We start from the raw sequence: 25635 nt of genomic DNA, 5'->3' as shown, positions 1-25635 counted from the left end.
GTAAGAGACGGTATGGGAAAAGTGTATTTTTCTGTTTGGCCCCATATACGGCTAGCTAGTTTAGCTAATCAATTAACTCAGATACGGATCCGGAGCTGAATCGTGAAGAATGGAGAGAGAAAAAAAAAAGATCCGAAGAGCCTGACGGGTCCGAGAGTTGTCATCCTAAACAGCTCCCAGTTAATCATTCGAGTCGATGATTCGGATCCGGAGCTGAGCTGATAAGCTGGAGAGCTGCATTTCGCTTTTCGGTTATTTGCTTTTGTGCGGATCTTCCGCTCCCCCCGGTGAATGATGGGAGGAGAGGTGAGAGCACATATGCTGGAGGAATACCATCAGCAATAAGAGTCGGGTACATAAATAAATTGGATAATACCTACCAGTAGAAAATTAAGATCGTGTAGCACATTTACACATTTCTCTCTCTCCCACTTGGAAGTTTGCTTTTATCGTTGGTGCTGTCGATCAGTAGGCACATGTTGTATTACTCGCGCGTCTTGGTGTACGCGGTAGCTGTTCAATGCGTAAGTGGAGTAATGTGTCCTTTTTTAAAAGTTCCGCTTTGAGTGATGGAATGTATGGTTTAGACTTGTGATATCAGTGAGCTGCGGTTCCTAAAAAATGAACCGCGGGTCATCAGTTCACTTTAGAGAATCGGGTCTATAGAACAGCTCGGGAGCGGATCGCCCATCACTACTGCAGACACGGCTTGCTGACTCGTAAAGCGTCAAGTTAAGACCTGCTTACACTAGCGCTAATATATACCACACAGTGTTATAAATTATATTTTATCAAAATATGCCACTTCATGGGTCCTTGTTTGTGTCCTTGTGAACACGAAAACGGGTACCCGAAAACCAGAACCACACCGTGTGCATCGAACTGGTGAACATGGTGCGGTTTTGCTTGGAACAACAGGTCAGCACATCAGTATTGATTTTGAAATCTGCTCTGGCGCTAAACCGGTGTTTTGTCTTTGGAATATTTTTGGAGCCACCTTAAATCATGGGAGAGTATCCGATAGCCGGCGCCGGTGTTGTAGTGGTAAGCGTGACTGCTTTCTCACCTCAATGGGTTTGGGTTCAATCCCAGCCGAGGTCGGTGGGATTTTTCTGAGGCATAAAAATCTCTGGTCACGTCTTCCTTCGGAAGGGAAGTAAAGCCGTTGGTCCCGGCCCATGTGTGTTGAATGGGTGCGATATCCTAAGAAGGTGTGGAAGCTGCCTTCCTGCACATTCTATTGCCGTCAATGGATGGCAATCGATGTCCGTCGGTGATTGGCACCAGAGTCGATGTTATAATAAGAGTCCCGCCAAGAGAACATGTTTCGAACAAGCAGCACTGTTTGTGATTTATGTTTCGTCAGAGTAAACGGGGACCAGATTTTTTGCGTTAGCATCGGATGGAAAATGTAATTTCCATAACGGAGCTTCTGGGAGACAAAAACAATTATAGAACCTGAACAATGTTCAAACAAGTGCTTGGTATAACTTACATATACCAAAATGTACTAAATAAAGCGAAGTAATGTTTTTCATCTAAAATTACTAAAATAGTGTCAGTAATGAATGCAATATGTACTTGTAGTTCACTGGCTCAAGATGTTTATTTACTTTGCTTGTTTGGTACCCCGCTTGACAGTTCGATTGGTACTTCTGGCTTCACTCTTGACGGGACTCTTATTACAACATTGACTCTGATTGGCACTAGATTGCGGAACAGAGACCGACGTTAAATAAACGAAATAAGAAGAAGAAGAGTATCCGATTTAAAGATAATACAAGCAAAACTTTTCAAAAGGACGTATGTATTATTGGATAGAAAATTAGAAATATTGGATACCAATGTCCATATGAGATTATTAAATCCTATTTAAAAGTTAATGCTATTTTTAAAATCTGTTTCTGCTATTAGTTGGATAAAGGGGTTGCGTTTAAGGAAATTGTGAAAAATGTAATTGTACATTTTCGTAATTGTAATTGTAATTGTAATTGTTCAGTGTATAGGCTGTGCCAAACGCTAAGTTGGCTTATCTAGGGACTAACCCCCTAGTCTATACACCTACTGTGCTTCCCGTTGCACTCGTCAGCTCGTGCGATACTCTAGACACACATGGGTGGTCGTATCCGGGTCCTCCCCTGGGTAGGCTCGTGTCCGTCCAGGTTCTGGTACATTAACTTATATCTATGCATAGTAATTATACTTTGCAACTCACCTTTTGATTATAAATGTCGATAATGCTGAAACTATATGAATGTTAGTGATCATTATTAGGTGTGTGCTGCAATGGAGTAGTAATTGAAGCAAATGAGGTTCTCATGTGGCTTATAGGTAATTCTAAAATAGGTATTTTATGCAAGCACACACCTTTTACAATTCTTATCCTACTTACCAGTTCCGTCCAGTATAAATTGGCTGTTTCCAAATGGCCTAATCCTTTCTGACTGCTTACTCTCTTACGTTTTCTCACTTTTTTTCCTTCTTCCTATTGAAAATCTGACCGTGTTCCCATTTGTTCTCAGGTAGGTAATATTGGTACATGAGGGGAAGAAAGAAATAGAACAAGTTAAGTGTGAGTTGCATGCGTTGGTTAGTCGTTTGGGTCATGGTGTTGTGTTCCCTATTTTATTTGCCTCTATTCAGCTCTCAGATCGCCCCCTCCCCCCAAACTATTGTGGATGAGAAAAAGAACCCATATTTGGTAACCTCTCACGAGCTGCAATACATAAGATATGAATAACAAACAAATCTAGAACAAGGTTTAAACATATAACATTTCTAAGACTGAACATGATTAGTATAGTATGAATAATGAGAATTGTATGAAGAAAAGACGATACCAAAAGAAAGTTCCCTAGCAATAAAACTATTACTCTGTGCTAGTATAAGTTATTTCAAAATGGGCATCCATACTCAGAAACTATACCCGACCTCAACAAACTGTACCGAAATCAAAACAGCTAAACTACTCGGTAAGATTTCGGCATTTCTATTTAATTATAATAAGCTATCTCACAGAGACCAGACGTCCAAGTTCGGTCAGAAACTTGTGTAAAGTTAAGTGGAAACGTTGCCGTTACGTAGCGCTAGCATCTCCTGATTTCATCTATAAATTTATCACTTTCGACCAATTTGGCGCTAGTATCGATAAATTATCTGCTGAAAATTTCCATTTGGCGCTACCAGCACTTAGTGTCTAGTGTAAGTTTTGCAACGCCAGCGCCATCATGTTGTCAAAGAGGGTTTTTAAGTGGGGAAGTCGCCGTTAGAGGCGCTTAAGTCGAATAGGAATCTTTACAAAAGTTTTTAGAGAAATTTTGGAGCCTCAACGTCTGTTCTCTGTGGCTATCTTATATCGAGCTCTTTTTCAATAATTGCAACATGTGAATAATGCAGAACAAGTTTAAAATTGTTCAAGAGCCAAATTGGTTTTGAAGGAAGGTCAAACTACAAACGAACAGCTCAGCCGCTCTGAACCCTATGAAAATTATGCTTTCCCAATATGGTACATTCTCTCACCATAAACCTGTCATTTCTAGCCTATCTGAACTATTTAATAAATGGAAACCATAACATGGATTACGCTCCTCCTAAGCGGGCCCTCCGCATCCTATCTCTGTCTTATCTCAAATGCAACTGGTTTGAATGTATCAATATATACATTGGAAATGACGTTCAATCAAATAAACCCATACCCCACTCACTTGGCCAGGCTTCAGGATCGTCCAGTGGGCAGTGCGCTCTACACTCCAAGTTCCCTTTCTTTCAAATTTACCCCAAATTTTATATTTTACCCCTTTGAGTGTTGATTAATCACAATGAAACATTTTGACAGAGCACGGACTTGAGGTTTCTAGAGTTAAATTTTTTTTTAAATTCTTTATTTAAGAGATTTTTAGCCTTAGGCTAGTTCATCTCTAATAGTTTCTAGAGTATTAAATAATCTAGGTCCTATTTAGGATTTTATCTGAAAAATCCAAACTTGGCCAACGCCCACCATTTACATTTTCGTAAACACGGAAAATGCTTTTTATAAAACAAAATGATACACCTTTTACTTGTGTACTACTCACATACACCTTGATCGATTCGTCGGTATCGCATGATTCGTCTATTTGACAGAACGGTTTTCACATACGTCAAATCAGATACACCGGTTTTTGTTTTACAGTGAAGATACGTCTCTCGAAACTTGCGGTCCGAACAGTGGGATCTTCTTTGGCAAGCGCTTTGTCTTTCTTCTTTTCGTCGTACACTACCTTGGCTGACATCTGATGTAGTTCGTGTTGTCGTTTTAATTCTTCATCATCTCTGGGTAGCTACATCTATAAACAAATATTTATAATATTTATGTTTTAGTCAGGGTTGCTTTGTTTTTTCACATACAACGCTTCACTGTGAGCGTATCTGCAGTTTTTGTGTTATCATCAAATGTTAACAGTTAAGTCATGTTGACAATAAAATCAACACCATTTTAAAAACAATGAAAGTAGATCACATTGGGCGTTCATTAAATATATTTTCCATAATTCATTAAAATTTCCAACCTTGTTTTTCATTAACTCGTAGGAAAAGCATGTATTTAATGTTCGGTTAGAAGCAAAATATCGATTTGTTTATTTTTGCGACTTACGTCCTTTTGAAAAGTTATTTTAGAGTTGGTTGGAAATGCTAACATGAAGCTTTAGTGTGATGATTTATTAGCTAGAGAATGATCTTTAGAAGAGGGTAGGTGAATAGTTCCGTTAGAGTACGGTAGTATGAAAATTGAATAGAAGTTGAAAATGAGCGAAGGGCCATTAATGCGACAGTTTTTCAAGATAGACGCACATTTTTGCCTAACCCGTACGATGTACGCGGGGACTTGAAGTATGTCTCCAAGTCCACAGGCAAAAATGTGCGTCCTTCTTGTTGCTCATAAACTGACTGCGGCTGTGGAATAGTTCTAGCGACATTTTCATCACTACCTCAAGCCCCACGTTACATCGACGGGTTAGGCAAAAATGTGCGTCTATCTTGAAAAACTGTCGCATTAATGGCCCTTCGCTCATTTTCAACTTCTATTCAATTTTCATACTGCCGTACTCTAACGGAACTATCCACCTACCCTCTTCTAAAGATCATTCTCTAGCTAATAAATCATCACACCAAAGCTTCATGTTAGCATTTCCAACCAACTCTGAAAATCGTTAACTTCGCGTATGAAGTAACATAAAAACACTTTGTAAGTTATTTTAGTTAAACTTTCTCCCGCATCGTATGAGGAGGGCCCTGTTGAAATATTGTCGCTCGCGAATTGAGGACGATGAAGGGGTTCGGTGAAGCATAACCACGGTGATTGCTTGATTTTGACGATAAAGTTAATCAAGTTACAATTGTTTTCTGTTGATAAATAATTATAATTGTAAAACCAAATAAATCTTTTGTCATATCTGATTCAAATGGTTCCCTACCCCGTTTAAAATTTGACCCAATTTCGTTACACAATTTTTTGTTGCGCACCCCAGTATATTCCACAAAGACGTAGTCCTACGTCAAATCCGATAACGTTGCGTCCATTGCTTCTAAAAACCTGGACAACCATAAGTCCTTGAACTGAAATGCGATGGAAAAAGATCGAAAAAAAAATCACTCAATTGTAAAATATGGATTTTATCTTCTCCATTTCTGTACGCTCAGCTGCACATCATTCCAAATTGATAGCACCCACGTCTTCAAAAGCTGATTATATCCTTCTTCATCCGTTTCGAAGAATCCTCCCCACTTGTTCGCTTCTTGATAATTTGGCTCGATTCCCTCGTTTATGGCCATTACTTAACTATCAACCATGTGCTGAAATGGTGATTTATGGTTGTTCCATCCGTTTTGTATTTTCGCCTCTCCACTTTATATAATACACTTACAGCCCCCGGGGCTAAAATCCGAAAACCGCAACAGGGTGGGGGTGGAGAAAAGCTTCTGCATGGTCGTTCAACAGTTTGACCCTTCTTGCAACGACCGACACACGGTGATGGATCCCAATCGCTCTCTCTGTCTTCTTGCTAGATTATGTACAGAGTTAAGTCCCATATTCCATTTTCCACTTCTAGATGGGAACGTAAAACAGATGGAGCGGTTTGGCAGATAATTGCAAAGGTTATCAACCATCAAAGCGGGCGGTTTATACTTCGGAGAATCTTCATTCAATTTTGACCTTGTTGATATTGTCCAACTGGCAAAGAATCGCCGCTGGCGGATTAAATAGCATTGCAGGCCCTTAATTCGCTCTTTACGAGCTTTGCAAGAACCGGGACATGGAATGAAATTTTCATTAAAAGTAATCAGTTAATTAGGATAATCTTGCCACCGAAATGAGAGAGTGCCGGAAATTGTGCACCATCATTATTGGAGGCATTTTTCTTTACGACGACGTGTTGAATGGAGTGCATGGTTGATTGATGACTTCCCATCTCACAATGATGGGGCAGTTTAGTGGTCCGTGCCGAAATGTGGTGCGAAAAAAAAGTGACGTGAAAGCTAAGTAGTAGGCCAATTAACCTAGTTTCGGTTCGAAGTGAATGGCGTGTTATTGGATGCCACTTACGTCGGTGATTTCACAGAAACTAGAAGTTTATCAGAAGGCCGTGATTTTTTGACTCTGTTGGGGACTGGTCCAACTGGACAACTCGTGTTTGATTCCACTGTTTCAGCTGAAAGCACAAAGAAAAACAGCTGCTCGTATCAAAGTTCACATCATCATCGTCGTCGTCATCATCCTCACACTCGAACCTTTCCAAATGTCATGACAAATTCTCAAAATAAACATCAGCGAAAGGAAGTCAAGAAGCACAGACGGGCAAGATGTGATGCGAAAGGAAAAATCCGCATCCTTCGAAATTTCAAACCCATTCAAGCAACCGACCGCCGAACCAAAAGCATCCAAGCAGGCACAGGAATGAAAAACGTAATCAATTTTATTTTTCTACCGTGCCATGTGGGCTCATGGGCTTCCCGCCCGCTGCAAACGGCGAAGCTGTGTATGTGTTTGTCTTGTGACTTTGCGCCGTCCTCCTCCTCCTCCTTCGATCCCGCTAGGATGATGTCAAAAAGTGATTTGTGCTTTTCAACTCGGAATTTCATGTTGAGTGTCATGTATTTCCTCCCCTCCCCTAAGCCCCATGTGTGTTTTTGGGTGTGTTATCTCCTCATTTTCCGCTATTTTTTATTACTCTAGGAGGCGCAAATGTGTCACTAGCCACAAGTGCATGAATTTGATTGGTTTGTATTGCGTTTTGGGGTTGTGGGTATGTGCACCTGAATTTTCACACCCCGTGTAACCATTTGGGATAAAAAGCCGGTTTTTCAGCAGATTTGGTGTGGGAAAAATAACTCCCAGCTTCACTTTTTCAATGGACGCTTCCGAGAATTCACTATGAATAGACTGAGATAGAAAGACAGTGATCGATTTATGGCAATGAAATCGCGTTTTATTTCCAACACGGCTGTCGACTTAAATCGTCAAATGAATAATGCTTTTTAACCAACCGATAAATTTGATTACATGAATAGAAACTGCTACCAGTTCCATACAATTTGCCGGCACAGACGTGACGCAGAATTAAAGCTCTCCATGGAGTAGTAGGTATTATCACTCCCCCCCCCTAACAGCAGTATTGATCAAGATACGCTCCGAGTGTGGGACGGCAGATAAGTTGCTTTCACAATCTTCCCACTCACTGACTAGCGAAAACGATGTCTGACCGACCAGGCCCAGCCAGCGGAGGCTCGGCGCTTGTTCGAGGGGTTCGAATTTCTTGCCATATTGGCTGGCGTCGTCGCTGTGTGGCGGCAGCTTTCCTCCTTTTTATGGTGACCCAAATACTGAGAGGGGAAAGTCCCGCTCCTAAGGCAGGATAAGACAATGCCAAGAATATTGATACATCGAAGTGGAGGAGATGGCCTTTGAGAGCACTGGGAGACTGAGACCTACAAATTTATGCTTTATTGATTGAGTTATTTTTGGGTGAACTCCGGAGTAAAAACTTAATCTTTCATTGTGGAAATCTTCGGGGAGTTGGAACGTTCCCGGTAGTCTTTTGCAGACATGCTTAAGACGGCCACGCCATTTTCTCTTTTGTCAGATGACGAGATATAGTCTGACTTGGCTCAGGAGGGAATTTCTTACAGTTTTCCGGAAGGTTCTGCACGGAAACGAAAACGCATTCGTTCGCGAAAAGTTGCAAATCAAGAACCCCAAATCAGCTTGCCCAAATCAAGGAGTGGTGGAAAAAAGGAGACTTCTACCGTATGCATGATAATGTTTGCACCATCGTACAAATAAGGTTCCCGTTTCACCTGTGCATACAATACCTTGGTTATCTTTGCATGTACGTAACCTGTAGCTCATACCGTAGTAGGCTGTGTTTAAAGAAAATGATTTACTTAGTTTGACAGTTGCACCATGACGAAGTGGCAGCGTATTCGTGATTTGTCCCACGCGCAAATGTCGCAAAAAGACATTTCAATCGCCGTGGGAGTGTCCCGGTGGACCGTCAAAGGGGTTTTTGACCGAGAAAAGAAAGGACAACTATCCGCGAAGGTGGCCACAGGTCGTCCTAGGTCAGCTCGGGTTCCGAGGGTGATCGCTGCTTTCAAAAGGAAGATTCGGGTGAATCCAGTGCGTTCAATAAGGAAAATGGCAAAGGAACACGGGATCAGTGACTTTACGGCACAGAAGATCGTAACGGAAGATTGCGAGGCGAAATCGAGGGCACGGAAAAAAACTCACATGATAACCAAACAGTATCCAGGAGCTACTAGTCGAACGATGCAAGAAAATCTTGAACTTCCTTAAGCGAAAAAATCCGGTAATCCTGTTCACCGACGAGAGCATGTTTACCGTCGATTCCGTATCAAATTCCAGAACCGAACGGTATATTAGTTCTCTTCCGGTAAAAGACGTGGCCGACGAGCACAAGAACGTGTATCTGACCAAGCATCCTGCTAGCGTTATGGTGTTTGGATTGGTGGCTTCCGATGGCAAAAAATGGACCCGGTGTTCATTTCAGAAGGCGACAAGGTCAACACGGAGTATCGGGACATCGGGATTTTAAGTGAGTATGTTCTTCCGTGGATCAAAGAACAGTACGGTCCGAAGCCAAATGTTGTATTTCAACAAGATGGGGCTCCGTGCCACACCTCGAACCGCACTCAGAAGTGGTTGCAGGAACATCTTCCGTTCGGGGCGAAGGATATGTGGCCGCCATCCAGCCCCGATCTTAATCCGCTGGATTACTCAATATGGTTCTTCATGAAGGCCAAGGCCTGTTCTAAACGCCACCCGAGTAGAGCAAGCCTCAGACAAACATTGACCCGTACCTGGAAAGAAATGGATCCAGACTACATTATTAGAACCTGCCGTGCATTTCGGAAGCGTGTGGAAACTCGATCGATGATTAACATAGTTTAAGACTCTGAGAAACATCCCCCTTTGAATAAATAAAAAAAACTCGAAAACGAAATTTTTGAGATTTTTTTAAATTTTGACATTGCTTTAATGGTGCAAACATTATCAGGTACTCCTTTTGGATTCCGCAGAACTGACTATACCCAGGAATTTCCACCTCTCCCGGGGACATCGAAAACCCCTGATACCCCAAGTCTAAGATCAGAAACCAAGGGCGTAGCCAGGTTTCGAGCTAGGGAGGGGCGAAAAAAATTCTATGGAAAATTTGGCTGAATGCCATTTCATCGCAAGCCTTTGTGTTGCTGAGTTTAGGAGGGGGCAGTCCTCCCTGCCCCCTCTGGCTACGCCTATGACAGAAGCCCCTTCTTCATCGGGGCTGTTCTCATTTGATGACAATGTGGACGGCATCCTCAAGTATCTCGATATTTCTAATCCTCTGAAAAGCATTGTTCTAGCAGTGCTTCCTACTGAGAAGACTCTCTTGAAGCAATTGACATTGAAGTGGCCCCTCCTTGCAGCAATCATTTCCTTCGATGGATAATTTTCCAAACGAGGTCGGGGAGAGAGAGAAGGATTAGTATTTTCCATTTAATTCCACTACTTTATTTGCTTATCCTTGACAGGTACTCGTATTTCGTCTACAATGTGGAGACTTCTTCAGTGTCTTGTACTAATACTCGACTGATGAAAAATATCGCATTTACCGAATATATATTAACACAGGTACATTTTCACTTAGAAACTAGGTAAACTTAAATTTAATTTTCTATAGGAACAGGTACTCCGCTGCTTACTCGTTGATGTGTCCTAGGTAGTGACTTGAAAAGACACATGTGTCCGTTTCCTTGATCCCTGTTGAGTAAAGTTGAATTACGTTGTTTGTTGATCTCGAGGCTTTCTGCAACATCCAATTTCCATGGTGTAGATACGGTTCGTAAAATCGTGATGTCCTCCGTCGATAGTTGGTGGTCCTCTGTGAAGATGTGTTCTGCAACCTTTGATTTGAAATCGTATGTTAGGCCTTTTTCCTCTTGCTTTTTGGCCTTATTAACCTCCGCTATATGTGACTAACCTTTAAACCGGGTGAGCAGATCCCATCAACCATCACCACGACGCTGAGGGTTCACTCCATCGATGGGTTGGTTGTCAACCGATCGACGACCGCATTCACGGAAGAACAATTGACACACCTCAACAAGGGGCTAGGATACGCGGTTACAACCAAGCCAGACGTGGAGCAGATCATCATTGACGCAGAAACAGCGATTACCAAGACGCTTCCAACAACATCACAGAATACGGTTAGGACTATCACATCGAACATAATCAAGGACGGACAGGAACAAAGTCGCGCCAACGAAAAAGAAATTCGGATAAAGGAGCTAAAAAGTAAAGCAGTATACTACGTGAAGGCAGACAAGGGAAACGCGGTCGTTATCATGGACAAGGACGATAACGATAATCAGATGACAACGAAGAATAACAACGGACCGTATAGACAACTTCGAGTAGACCTCTTACAGAACATAGTGAAACGCGTGGAGAAAGCATTGAAGGTGTGCAAATCGATATTAAGAGATGGAGCAGGTCGTTTACGGGAACCCAATCCCATTCTACCCAGGATCCAAGGTATCCCCAAAGTCCACAAACCAGGAAATGAAATGCGAGAGATCGTGTCTGCAGTTGGTTCCCCCACCCACAAACTAGCGAAGTGGCTAGTCAAAGAGTTCCAGAGTATGCCGAATCAGTTCCAGAGTAAAGCAGTTAGTAACACCCAGGAGTTCGCCCAGCAACTACAATCTTCAGGAGACATCAACGAGGACGAGATTATGGTATCTTTCGACGTCACAGCTCTTTTTCCCAGCGTACCGGTCAAGGAAGCGATCAACCATTTGGAGGACTGGCTATTAACACAACGAGAGGATGCAGCATGGAGAAACAAGGTTCGAACGTACCTTAAGCTGACCCGCCTTTGTATGGAAGAGAACTACTTCTCTATCCGAGGTAACTTCTACAAGCAGACGAAAGGAGCCCCAATGGGAAACCCCCTATCCCCCTTCTTGTGTGAACTTTTCATGGCCAACTTGGAGACAATCCTGAAAGAGAAAGGACTATTACCAAACCGTTGGTGGAGGTTTGTTGACGATATCTTCAGCGTAGTTAAACGGGAAGACCTTCCACAAATTTTAGATGAGATCAACAGAATTCACAAGGATATCAAATTCACTCACGAGGTAGAAAAAGACGGGAAACTCGCATTTCTCGACCTTCTAGTCATCAGGGAATCGTCATCATCTTCCTCGCTTGAATACAAAATTTACAGGAAACCAACAAGCACCAAAAGAGTTATCCCCTATACTTGCAACCATCCGTTCCAGCAGAAAATGGCCGCCTTCCACCACATGATTCATCGAATGCAGACTCTTCCACTCAGCGATACAGGAAAGGTTAAGGAATTACAGTACATCCTCGAAACAGCAAGACTCAACGGATACAAGGAGACCACAATCCAGGCAATCATCGATAAAAAAGCGAGAATTCTACAAAGGAGATTATTTACAACCCTCACAGCAGCAACTGAACCATTGAAACGAGTGTCCGTTCCATTTGATCAAGATATTACTTGTAAGCTAAGACCACAGTTAAAACAATTCGGATTAGATTTAGTTTTCACCAGTAGACATAACCAGCAGAAATCATTGTTAGGATCCACTAAAGACCCAGTTAATGTTTTAGGTAAAGCAGGTGTATATAAAATAAGCTGTAATCATTGTAACAAAGTATATATTTGCTCTTTGTGAAACTTGGCTCTCTTCAGATATCGATCTTCCTTTTTATGATTTTAATATTATTCGATTGGATCGTGAGAATTCACGTGGAGGAGGGGTACTTTTGCGGATCAAAAAGTGCCACTCCTTCTATAGAGTGAATATTCCACAATTTCCAGGTATTGAAGTTGTCGCATGTCAGGCTACTATTAAAGGTAAGAGCCTTTGTATTGCTTCTGTTTATATTCCTCCTAGAGCCGTTGTTAATCGAAAACAACTTTCACATATCTGTTCGGTACTTCCTGATCCACGGTTGATTATAGATTATTTGAATTCCCACGGTACTGGCTGAGGGGAACTGTATGATGACAACCGTTCTACTTTGCTATATGACCTCTGCGACAGCTTCAATATGACAATTCTTAACAATGGAGAAGTAACACGTTTAGCTGGCCCATCCTCGAATGGTAGCAGAATAGACCTCACACTTTGCTTTCATGCATTATCGTTGGATTGCACGTGGACTGTAATCCAGGATCCCTACGGTAGAGATCACTTGCCGATCAAAATTTCGATTGCCAGTGGGTTCAGTCCGTCGGAACCCGTTAACGTAGCGTACGATCTCACCCGTAATATCGATTGGAAAAAGTTCAAGACTGTGATCGATGAAGTCCTAACGTCGGTAGAAGGGCTTCCACTGTTGAAGGATTATAACTTCCTCTCTGATCTGATCTTCAGCGCGCTTCAAACTCAAACTCGGCCGGTTCCAGGAACGTCTTTTCGTAGGAAACCTCCATCCCCTTGGTGGGACCAGCAATGCACAGAGGTTTATCGTGAAAAGTCCGATGCGTTTAAGCTTTTCCGGAAACGTGGAACCCCCGAGCATTTCGAAGCGTACTCGGCTCTTGAACGCGAACTCAAGAGCAGAGTTGCGACCTATCATAATCACGATCGTCAAACAACTGATGGTAGTAACGCTTTGTACATTCCTATCAATGTGCTCGTCGAAGCTCTCTCCATGACCATCTATCAAGTTGACGAAAGAAGTAAAAAGCAACTGGTGAATGTCATCTTCGGTTGTGATCCATCACCGATCTGATCATTCCCGACAATCACGACACTCATCTGTGCTCGTTTTAAAGCAGTTGCTGCTTTGCTTGCATATGTGAGTGTGTTGGTGAGTGAGCCCAACAGCTTCCGTTTAATGTTGCCTGCTTTGATAATAACTCACACAGTCGCACCTGCTGAGACGAACTTGGAATGCGTAGGCATTGTTTTCATTTTCTTCTGTCGTTTCGCTTTTTCTCATGATCGTACTGCAGAAGTTTTCACTGTTTTCGTTGTGCTTTTCATCATCAGCAGCGAGTGTAACGTTTTGCTTGTGAGCAGCGACCATTACTGGTGATTGTTGTTTGCCATGGCTCTACCTCTCACTGCGTGACAAAACGTCGATGAATACGCTTTGGAACGCGGTGCGAAGAATACGTAACCGGTCTTCAAACAAGTTCGCGCGAAAAGTGTGTCCTGATTCCGTGCCGGCACGGATGATTCCTCGCGAAACGACGAATTCGGTAGACGAGATCAGCCAGCCTTTTTCAATGGTGGAGCTCTCAATCGCGCTCCTTTCGTGTGGCAATTCGGCTCCGGGGGCTGATAGGATCAAGTTCAACTTGTTGAAGAACCTCCCAGACGTCGCTAAGAGGCGCATGTTGAACTTGTTTGGTCAGTTCCTGGAGCTCAATATTGTTCCGGATGATTGGAGGCGGGGAGAGTTATAGCCATTAAAAAGCCTGGCAAACCCGCGTCAGATCACAACTCGTACCGACCCATCGCGATGTTGTCGTGCATTCCAAAATTGTTGGAGAAAATGATCCTTTTTCGCTTGGACAAATGGGTTGAGATGAACCACCTACTCTCAGATACTCAATTTGGTTTCCGTAGGGGCAAAGGAACGAACGACTGTGTCGCGCTGCTTTCCACAGAAATTCAGTTGGCTTTTGCTAAAAAACTACAAGGGACAGCCCTATGGGGTTGTACGCAATGGTGACGAGATCTTTTATAATAAATCTTATTTTTTAACTGCAGCAGGAGCTTGTGTTTTGTGCAGGAATAGGAATTTGAGCGGGGTTCTCTCTATTTACACTCTTTAGTATGACACGCTTGGCAATGATCAATTCCGACCAATAGCGGTGCAGCTTCTTCCTCTTTCTATGGATGCTCATGTGGGCTGCAGCTCGCTGCTTGCAGGAAGCATTTTGTTGTGTACTGGAGAATACCACCACTAGACTGATGCAAAATTTGACTTTTTTGCTCCACAGTGCTTAAATAGTTTCAAATCGGATTCTGATTAGCCTCCCAAAGTAACAACTCATTTGGTTAGGAACAGACTTCGCAGAAGCCGTTTGAAGTTTACATGTAAATTACTATGGGAAATCTCGACTTTTTGTTCATTGCCTTTTCGTTTTTTTTTCGATATTGAGCTGCGAAACAGTTCGAGAGCCATTCTTATAGAAAATTTTCTCAGCTACAACTTTGCTGAAAATCGTTTTTATGTAAAACGAGACAGGAAAAAGTTATTAATTATTTAAGAGATTGGTTAACTTATGACATGATCAAGTAGCTGCTCTGTAGGCAACACTGTATTTTGCAGTGTGACATAGTAGCCATGATTTGTGTGTCTTATTCAACGCCCCAGAAACACCAATGTTGCCTGCTAAGCAGTTGATTGAGCATGATCATAAGACATCAGCGCATTGAATCATTGATAACTTTCGATCCTTGCATTTAATCAAAAAGTGGTTTTCAGCAAAGTTGTAGCTGGAAAAGTAGCTACAAGTACAGTTGAAAGCTGTACTCGATAGATCGATATGGTGAATTATTAGATAGACATGAACAAAAATCTTGGTTTTACCATAGTAATTCCCATACAAAATTCAAATGTTTTGTGCCATCTCAGTTTCTCACCAAATGGGTTCAAATTTTGAGAGGTTAGTCAGGATCCGATTTGGAGTCGTTTAAGTATTGTGGAGCGCATCACTCTAACCACCACTCACCACGCGGTGATTGAATAAACAACGTTAAGTGAGACCGGTTGGAATTCAACTTTGAAATCTGTGTTAGGGATATCGATTTTCGCAGGCAATCGGTGATAATTTTAATTATCATAGCAACTGTTGCACATTCGTGCAATTTTCAATAGTGACATTTTGAAAAATAACAAAGTCTTAAATTTATGCGTAGAAATATATGTGATCGATTGGTGATAAAATTATTGAAATTGGTCCAGTGGCAGCTGAGTTATTCACGTTCAAAATCTTTCATAATTTTGTTACATGTTCCATTTTCGGTTTTCACAAAGTGTACCCTCATATAGAAATCACAGACGTAATTTTATGTCAAAAAAGAGCAAATGGCTTCTGTGTTCTTGGATATTAAGGGGGCTTTTGATTCAGTATCGGTTGAAGTCTTTTCAGACAAACTCTTCGCTTGTGACCTTTCTCCATTAATTAATAACTTTTTGTACAATTTGCTGTCAGAGAAACATATGAGCTTTTCTCATGGAAACTCTACAGCTTCACGATTTAGCTACATGGGTCTCCCTCAGGGCTCATGTTTAAGTGTCTGTCACAGGGCCCAAAACGGTCGACCTGCAAGGACCCTTACAGGATACCTTAGACAATTTGTTTACTTGGGCTATCCAGCTAGGTATCGAATTCTCCACGGAAAAAACTGAGTTGGTCGTTTTTTCTAGGAAGCATAGCCCAGCACAACCGAAGCTTCAACTTTTGGGTAAGCCGATCACTTGTCGTTCAAATATCTTGGGGTCTGGTTCGATTCCAAATGCACCTGGTAATCCCACATTGAGTATCAGAAGCGGAAATGCCAACAAAGGATCAATTTTCTCCGTACAATTACCGGAACGTGGTGCCCATCCGCAAGATCTTCTAACGTTGTACCGGACAACGAATTTTTCGGTTTTAGAGTACGGTAGTGTCTGCTTCCAGTCGGCGGCAAAAACGCACATAATCAAACTGGAACGGATCCAGTATCGCTGTCTTCGTATCGCGTTAGGATGCATGCACTTGACTAATACGATGAGCCTTGAAGTGTTGGCGGGCATGTTGCCACTCTCTGATCGGTTTTCGGAATTGTCCCTCAGGTTCCTCACCCGTTGTGAAGTTATGAACCCACTGGTAATCGAAAACTTTGAGAAGCTTCTTGAGCTAAACTATGTGGCTAAACCCTCAAACTCGTTTTATTACGTGTACATAACACAGGATGTCCGCCCTTCATAGCATAATCCTAATCGTGTATGCTTCTCCGACTTCGCAAATTCAGTTAGTTTTGATTTATCTATGACGCAATTTTCGCTGCAAAGTTTGGCCAAGTTGATTCCGCAAGATCGTTCTTCACAGATGGATCTCTAGTAGAGGTGTCCGCCGGTTTTGGTATTCATAACGAATTTCATAGCGCCTCTCGAATGCTTAATGCTCCTTGTTCCGTGTATGTTGCTGAGCTGGCGGCAATACATTATACGCTAGAAACGATCGCCTCACTTGCACCAGATCACTATTTTATTTTTACGGATAGTCTCAGTTCTGTCGAGGCTATTCGAGGCTATTCGCTATTCGCTCTCAAGGAAATTACGAGAGCTTCTAAGTGCTTTATCTATAAGATCTTTTGTCATCACCTTTGCATGGGTCCCATCTCGTTGCTCGATTCCGGTCAATGAGAAGGCGGACTCACTTGCTAAGGTGGGCGCTATGGAAGGCGACATTTATGATCGCCAAATCGCCTACGATGATTTTTTTTTCATTTATCGTCAACAGTCGCTCGCCAGCTGGCAACATAAATGGAGTGAAGGAAGTTTGGGACGATGGCTGTATTCGATCATCCCTAAGGTGTCGAAGATTCCTTGGTTCAAAGGGTTGGAGGTGGGTCGAGACTTCATTCGTGTGATGTCTCGCCTCATGTCCAATCCCTATTCGTTAAACGCTCCCTTGATCCGTGTTGGGCTGGGGGCCTGCAATCTCTGTGAATGTGGACAAGGTTACCAGGACGCAGATCACATTATTTGGTCTTGTGCTGAGCATCGTGGAGTCAGATCTGAGCTGTACGATTCCCTTCGGGCTCGAGACGACCGCGAGTACTCGGTTCAATTCCTATAACTTTAGATTTAAGACATTATTGTATAACGCAAAAATTAATTTGGCTCTGTAAAGTTTATGTAATTTAGCCTGTACAAATAAATAAATTTACAAAAAAAAAAAAGATCTTTAGAACAGCGATATAACTTTGTTTTTGAAAATGAGCTTTCCAACACTGCCTTAGAACGAAAACTGGCAACAGTTCCCTTCTCCCATACAAATGTCAAACGTCACTGATAACAGCGCCTTTGTCAATCAAAGGTGGAACTTTGAAGCACAAGTGTTAGTGAGACTGTTCATAAACAGTGACTGTGTGTGTGACCTAATGTCACCGAAACGAATAATCATAACACGGTACTCGTTGTTCTTTTTGTTTTGCTCTACACAATTTTACGGCAATTTGTATCCTAATCCCAGCAAGCCGGTGGTTTTCCAACTCCAAACCGAAAAACTTGTAATGGTGGATCAAGTAGAGGATTGAAACTCGGATCGATATCTAGTGAAAGTAATTTTTACTTTTACCGAAATATTGTTTATTTTGCCTGTTGGAAGCAATCAATTATAAGGAATTGGCAGCTTCCACCACCATAGAGGGAACTACCGTCATTCGGAAGCTGCTGAAAATTCAAGGATTCAAAAAGAAGAAAGATCCGGTACCTACATCACGATCCAACGGAAGGCGTAGCAGGATCTAATGTTGGAGAAAATGAAAATGAAAGGTTGAAAAACTACAATCACGCATTGATAAAGAATATATGTCCATTTTAGATGTTGTCAGAACATGAAACCACCGGATAGAAATAATCTGTATGCTTTAACAATTCTTGGAATCGACCGACCCCTTCCAGAGAATGATAACAGCAGTATCAGATTGGCCAGTGACATTCAAATGGTCAGCGACTACCGTGCCAAGTTGCCGAGCGTCACAACTTAAACCTCCCCACTGTGGCCAGGTGTCAAAGCCATGCGGAACGAGCATGCATTTTACTAAATGCATCACTAAAAGGCTTAGAAAAAGTGGAAGATAATTCTGAGATAGCAAATTAATGATCGAGGAAGGTTTAGTGGGATTTTGAATGGCATCATTGCCATAGTTTTAATTTTCAAAACAAATTTACTTACGCATCTGTTCAATTTCAGCTGGAATTTTACTCGTTGTCAGCATAAAGCAAAGAAAAAAACGTTTCACTCAGTACGACAATCATAACAAAACCAACAATTGACCGCTATTTATTTCTAACTATGTGTGTGAATATACTTGTGAATTAACACACACCATCATACACTGGTTCCACTTTTGCTCAGAAGAGGCGTTGCCGTTACTGTCTCCTGATTTTTGGTAGAGTTGCCAGTCTTCTTGGTTTGTAGTCTTCGCTTAGAATCAGGTTTTAAGAGTTGAGACAAACCTAATGAGTGCCCTCACATTAATGATAGGAACTTTCTCGTCATTCGATACCTCCGAACAAAAAAAAGGTAACTTGAAAACCATTCTTTCGAGCCTACAGCCCCGCACCCTGGAAGCCAAAATTATTAGATTTAATTTATTAATTACAACTTTTGCTTCGACGACGGCGGCGATGACGTTCGCCTTCCTCCCCATAATTTCCTAATTAAATTAATGAGCCCCATTCTTCCCGTTCGCGTGCCGTTTCAGTTTTCCTTTTGTTCTCGCTTCTTTTCTTTTTTTTTCATTTCCTCGCACCATTCTTGCGTGACCCACTGGCGCGAGTCGTGCTTTATTGTTCATGACTTTTTTCCTTTTTTGTCCTGCACGGCCAATGAAAGTAAGTCAAAATGGAGTCGAATTCGACTCAAAGTTGCTAAAAGTGGAGCTACTCTGTGAATAAGTAATTTTTTTTGATTTTCCAGGAAAAACTTGTTGAATATAATGGAAATTGAGAGATATTTCACTCGGTCTACAGTAATGACCCGATTTTGTCAGCCCTTCCGCGCATCTGTCGGCCAATCAGAACGACTCAGCGACTGAATTCAATTGACTCAGAGCATTGTCTTTCCATACGAAATTTACTCATATTTTGGAAAACCTGCAGAGTATTAGCTATTAGTTCCTGCAGGTTTTTTTTCTCCAAATATGAGTAAATTTCGTATGGAAATAAAAGGCTCTGAGTCAATTGAATTCAGTCGCTGAGCCGTTCTGATTGGCCGTGCAGACTTATATGATTCAATAATTTTACATAACCGCGTACAGCGTTTAATTCCAAATCTTTCTAATTCATCTTCTCTATACTTTGACGAAGACCACTGAAAAAGCACATGGGATTTGTAGAACATAAGAAAACATTTTCAAACAAGGGGCTGAGTAAAATTTGGGTCGAGTTTCCTCATATTCAATATGTTTTTTTCCGGAAATATGAGGACAAATTGACTCGCTCACTGCACTGAAAACGAAACTAACTCAGAGTAACTTTTCACATTCGTTTGTAGAAATTTCTAAAACCGCGCAAGAAATTTCTCCATACCTACGAGTTAGTTTCGTACATTTGTCCTCATATTTCCGGAAAAAAAACTGATTGAATATGAGGAAAGTCGACCAAAATTTTAAGCAACACAACTTTTTATAATTTGACTTAAATTCGACTCAGTTACTGAGCTACTCTCATCGGCCGTGTAATGCGTCACGCCAATATTTTTTTTCCGACTACGACCGGCACAGTCTCGCATTACGTCAGAGGAAGTGTCTGCTGCTGCTGCTACTTCTGCGACGGTTAACAATTAATGTACATAGATTAAAATTCTGTTTTCCTGCTTGCAAATTGTGGTCTTTCATCATTTCGCACGGCGGTGGACGCGTAAATCGCCGAGTAAGGTACGAAGTTAGGATACAAAGGTCTTCATCTCCAGACCCCGCAAGTTGGAGAGAACCCACGTGGAGACAGCGGAAACTTTGCGTTCCCGTAATTTATGTTTGTTGTTAGGATGTTTTTATAAATTTTCCCGAGTACCCAATAATTATAAATTATTTCAGGGGACTTCTTATCGGAAAAGGTCGTCATCTTGGACCGGCAGAGTGGTAAATCGGTGGTAGGGGAGAATTTATTATAAATGCAACCGTTTACCTTTGCACCCACCACGGAACAACCAACTCTGGGGCCGGGCAATGATAACGGAATTGAAAGTAGAAAGCAGTTTATGTTCGGAGCGAATGTTGGCTAAAATATGGCAGGGTGATTAGTTACCTGCAGAGATAAAACGGTGATCGCGTCATGTTTAGGCTGTGTTCCATTTGGTGAATTTTCTCTTAAAATTGAAACTTCGAAAATAAATTATTATGTTCGAAAATCCCTCTGCTGTTGATCTTCCGATTTTCGAGAAGGTGTTTGTCAAAATTGATTCCTGGTCTGTCAGAGATAAGTCTGGTATAATAGCAGGTTTATTTGAAAATTTTCCATCTGTCAAATTTAAGCGAAAATTCACCAAATGGAACACAGCCTTAGGTTTCCATTTGGAAAATTTTCACTAAGATTTGACACTCCGAAAATAAATTAAGATATTCGAAAATACCTCTGTTGTTGATCGGCCGATTTTCGAGAAAGCGTCTGTCAAAATTGATTCCTTGTCTGTCAGAAATAAGTCTGCTGGATAAGCAGGTTTATTTGAAAATTTTCCATCTGTCAAATTTAAGTAAAAAATCATCAATATCATCATATGAGAATAAACTGCCAGTTCCATAGAGGTAACTCTAAGACTAGTAGGTCCTGAAGAAACATGCTCAACTTTTTGGCTCAGCTCTGGTGCTAACTTCGGTCCCAAGCTAATCGATTCACCCCTCGGAACATAGGAAAATCCAATAACCCCTCATTTTATCTGTCAAAATTTCATAGCGAATCAAAATAAACATTGCGTAGTACTAGAATTTTGACTAGAATGGGATACGTTAATCGATTTGTTTAGGACCAATAGGTTTCGTATTGATTGTTGGTTCTACTGTGATCTGTCAAAAGTTCTTGGTAAACAAAAAAGACAGTTGATCGCAACTGTCTCGTAGACAGCCTTATTACCCTCACGCACTGACTACCTGCATAAACGCGAAACATAACTTGACCTTTTGTATTATGGTTTTTTTTGTAAGTGGACGTTACAAATAATGGATTGTTAAGAACCATTACCATTAAAAAAAGTTGTTTTCTCTATACATTTCCGATGAATATGCCCAAGCTGTGCCGAATCTACTTTCGGCACACTGTGCTGAGTGACTTACCCCTTGATCCACGCACATCTTTACCTTCTGGAATCGTATCAAAATAGAAGAAAATAGTTAACTCAACATTTACCCCATTTACCCTTCAAATTTCTAAAGAATGTTGAGAAATAGGCAAGGTAGAACACTCTAATATTTAGTAGCGCTATGAAAATGGCGGATGAAAGCTGCAATGCCGAATATGAAATATGAATGAATATAAAACAAGCCGAGATTTCAGTTCACAGTGGTTCTGAAATCTCGGCTAAAACTGATTTTTCGCTAATTATGATGATGCCGTGTTGGCTCGGTAATATGCATCAGGGTTATGACAGGGTTCTGCATTTTCGAAACAAAGAAAAGAAAATGAGCTTTCCGCAGAATCACTTCATTTCGAGCAATATCATTTTCGCGTAATGTTTCTTGTTATCGAGTCACGATGAACACTCCTCCTGTCAAACATGACATGACTATCGCTTGTTTCTGTCGTCAAGTGCATCAGTTCATTTCATTTGAAGCAAAGACTTGTTTCAATTGACGCAATTAATGACTCGAAAACTGCTTCCTTCGTTTTTTTCCACTTTCACTTCGATTCGGGGCTCATTCGACTTGTCACGCGTCGCGGCATCGTCAGGCATCGTCACTCATCAATATAGTATCCAAATAGTAAATATCGGTTGCCGATAGAGATGGCATTCGGATTATATTTGGTAATAAAATGTTATTTTATATTAAACGAAAATTAACTAGCGGGGCCATTCTGGAGTCTAAGATGGTGGTCCTCGGGCTCAGGAAAGCCACAAATACTCTACAATATGGATATTTTCAGAACGAGGACGACGCGTAGATGTCGAAAATCGATATTTAATCCAAGATGGCAGCCATAAGTTTTCAGAGAACGTGTGAAATATCAACACAATATGGTTATTTTCGGAACGATGACGATGCGTAGATTCCGAAAATCGATGTTCGACGTTAATTTGGAATCCAAGATGGCGGCCATCGGTTTTAAAAAAAGTGTCAAATACCCTAAGATATGGGTATTTTCGAAACGGAAACAACGCGTAGATGCCGAAATTCGATTTTTTTTTCCTTGATTTGTTTTCCATCGATCTTGTTTTCCGTAGTAGTAGCAGTAGTTAATGGAATTAATTTAATTACAGCCGTTGCTTGCGTCGGAGTTAAAGGTTATTGCGTGCCCCTAGCGGTGCGTAGAAGCTGAAAATCAACACTCGACGCCATTTTGAAATCCAATTTAGTTACCATTGGTTTTCAGAAGTGTCAAATACCCTACAGAACGGGGACAACGCGTAGATGCCGAAAATCGATACTTGAAGTTTCACGAAAAGTGTCAAATATCCTAAGATCTGGGTATTTTCGAAACGGGAACGACGCGTGGATGCCGAGAATCGATATCCGACGCCATTTGTAGGGTATTTAACACTTCTGCAGTAATCGGAAGCCACCATCTTGAATTTCAAGATGGCGTCAGACATCGATTTCCGGCCTCTAGATGTCACCTCGATTCCGCTCGCATTGATCGGTATTTGACAGTATTTTCACAGACAAACAGACATAACGGTCGAAAGTTTCGGTCAATTTAAAAGTATCGTAGTTGGTAGTACCGCCACCTGTGGCGCGCATAGTCACTTCCCTTGCATTTGTCGTTTACACACTACGGCCATCTGTTCAGCGTACTACCCACCACAGTGTACTCAACAGATGGCGGTAATGTTTTAGCGATGATGTTTTACATTGAGAAATATTCAATGTGTTATGTCTGTTTGTCTGTGGTATTTTACTCTTGTTATGAATAACATTTTTAAATGCCGTTAAACGTCGGTTTCTGGCCGCTAGACGTTAGTGGGATTTCGAAAATACCCCCACATTGATGGGTATTTGACAGTATTTCTCACATGTTCTGAAACCAGGAATCGCCATTTGCGATTGCAAGATGGCGTCTGACATCGATTTTCGGCCTCTACGTGTCATCCCGTTCTGAAAATACCCATACTATTTGACACTATTTCTCAAATCGGAGATCGTCGCTTCGGATTTCAAAATGGCGATTTCGATTTCAAGATTCTAGACGTTATCCTGATTCTAAAAAAAAAAAAAAAAACATTTGTATGGTATTTGATATCATTTCTCACTTTTCTTAAACCAGAAGCCGCCGTCATGGATTTCAAAATGGCGTCGGATATCAATTTTTATTCTCTAGACGTCAACTCGATTCCAAAAATTATCATATCAATGGGGTATTTAACAGTATTTCCCACTTTTTCTTAAACTGGAAGCCATCTTGAATTAAAAAATGGCGTCGCATATCTTTTTCCAATCTCTGGGTATTTTTCAGTATTAAGTATTTTGATACTGAAGATTTCAAAATGCCGTCGAATATCGATTTTCATTCTCTAGACGTCATTTCGATTCCAAAAATACCCATATGGATGGGTCGGCATCAGTATTCCCACTTCTATTTTAAAAAAATCAACGATTTCCGGCCTCTAGACGTCAAAATGCTTCCAAAAATACCTTTATTGATGGGCATTTGACATCGACAGACCGACATGAAACTTAAACTTAACTCTTGATCGAGAAGCCATAACGGCCGATTCAAATGCGCAGCGATCCCATCTGTCAAAACCATAGAAATGTGTAATCTAAATAAAAATAATTTGTCCGAAATAGATTAGACACGAACCAACTTATAAATGTTGTACGCGTGTTCGTGGCTACGATGAATATTTTCCGCGAACACGGCGGCAGATGTCAGTTTTGTGCTTTGATCAAAAATTTATTTGTTATTTGTATGATCATTCATGTCGGTTTGTCGGTGGTATTTCCGCATTTTATTTAAAAATCAACGATTTCCGGCCTCTAGACGTCAATCTGCTTCCAAAAATACTTATATTGATACGCATTTGACAGTCCCTCCCCTTGGCTAGTTTTTAACCTGGACGTTGGTGGGCGGGCTTAATCTTATGCTTCATAGTGGAGCGTTGGAGACGGTTGGTTTAGGTCCGGCATCGTTGGCTCATACCGTGACAGAATAGTATCATGAGCATGCGATGAGGATTACTGAGCTTCCCCTCTCTGATGAACCATTGCATGAGAGAACCAAAGTTCTAGCCTGAAGTGATAGTATCACACTTGTTACTCCTTTATTTGAAAGCCCCGTTGTAGTACGCTTACGTATAGGGTGTTGGGTGCGATACTGGCGAGTTTTGCCGCAAATCACTCTTATTTTATTTATTTTTACGCAGATAGATTTATTTGTGCTTGCAAGGGAATTATACTATTGAAATTTTTCAGAAAGTGCCCAACAGTGCTCCTTCTATTTGCATGACAAGCTTTCATTGTTGTTTTCATTGAAGCATTACTCAGGTAACAATGTTAAACACCATGTTTGTACATGGTATTGTAACTAATCTTATAAAGGGTGAACACGAAATTATTGCGACACCGAAAATGTCATGCCAATTTTCTTATAATGTTTAGAATCAAACCAAAATTTAAGGGTAGTTTTATACATATATTTACTTCAAAAATCAAAAGAAAAGTTAATCGATGGAGCCTTGAGTGTAAAATTGAACGCATTTTCGCTTGATGCCCTCCATCAAAGTCTTTACAGTGTCATCCAGTACCAGTTTCTCAGTTTTTTTTTCCATTTTCTTAACATGTCCTTCTCGTCTTTGACTGTCTTCTTGCTCTTCCGAAGTTCCCGCTTCATTATTGCCCAGTACTGCTCCACCGGGCGCAGCTCCGGACAGTTTGGCGGATTCATGTCCTTTGGAACAAAATGGACAGAATTGGCCTCATACCACTCCAGGACACTTTTAGAATAGTGGCATGATGCCAAATCTGGCCAAAATAGCGGAGCTTCGTCGTGCTGCTGCAAGAACGGCAAAAGGCGCTTCTCGAGGCACTCAGATTTGTAGATCTCGCCATTTACTGTGCCCTTTGTCACGAAAGGCTCACTCCTCAGTCCGCAAGAGCAGATGGCCTGCCAAATGAGATATTTGAAGGCGAACTTCGACATTTTCTTCTTCTTAAATTTGTCCTCCACATCGAACT

General features: G+C 41.4%; 1 protein-coding gene and 1 pseudogene across 1 annotated transcript in view; both read left to right on the top strand.

Moving 5' to 3' along the window:
• Positions 1–11105, top strand: part of LOC135708224 (uncharacterized) — a 58983-nt pseudogene extending 47878 nt beyond the window's left edge.
• LOC135708143 (uncharacterized) overlaps positions 1–25635 on the top strand; it is a 508021-nt gene that overhangs the window by 47489 nt on the left and 434897 nt on the right. The gene's annotated exons all lie outside the window — the stretch shown is intronic.

The sequence above is a fragment of the Ochlerotatus camptorhynchus genome, unplaced genomic scaffold, assembly GCF_037179485.1.
Source record: "Ochlerotatus camptorhynchus isolate MF236.1 unplaced genomic scaffold, CSIRO-AGI_Acam_v1.1 ptg000328l, whole genome shotgun sequence".
Classification (NCBI taxonomy): Eukaryota; Metazoa; Arthropoda; class Insecta; order Diptera; family Culicidae; genus Ochlerotatus; species Ochlerotatus camptorhynchus.
The sequence above is the reverse complement of the archived record's forward strand: the minus strand, read 5'-3'. Positions and strand labels throughout refer to the sequence as shown.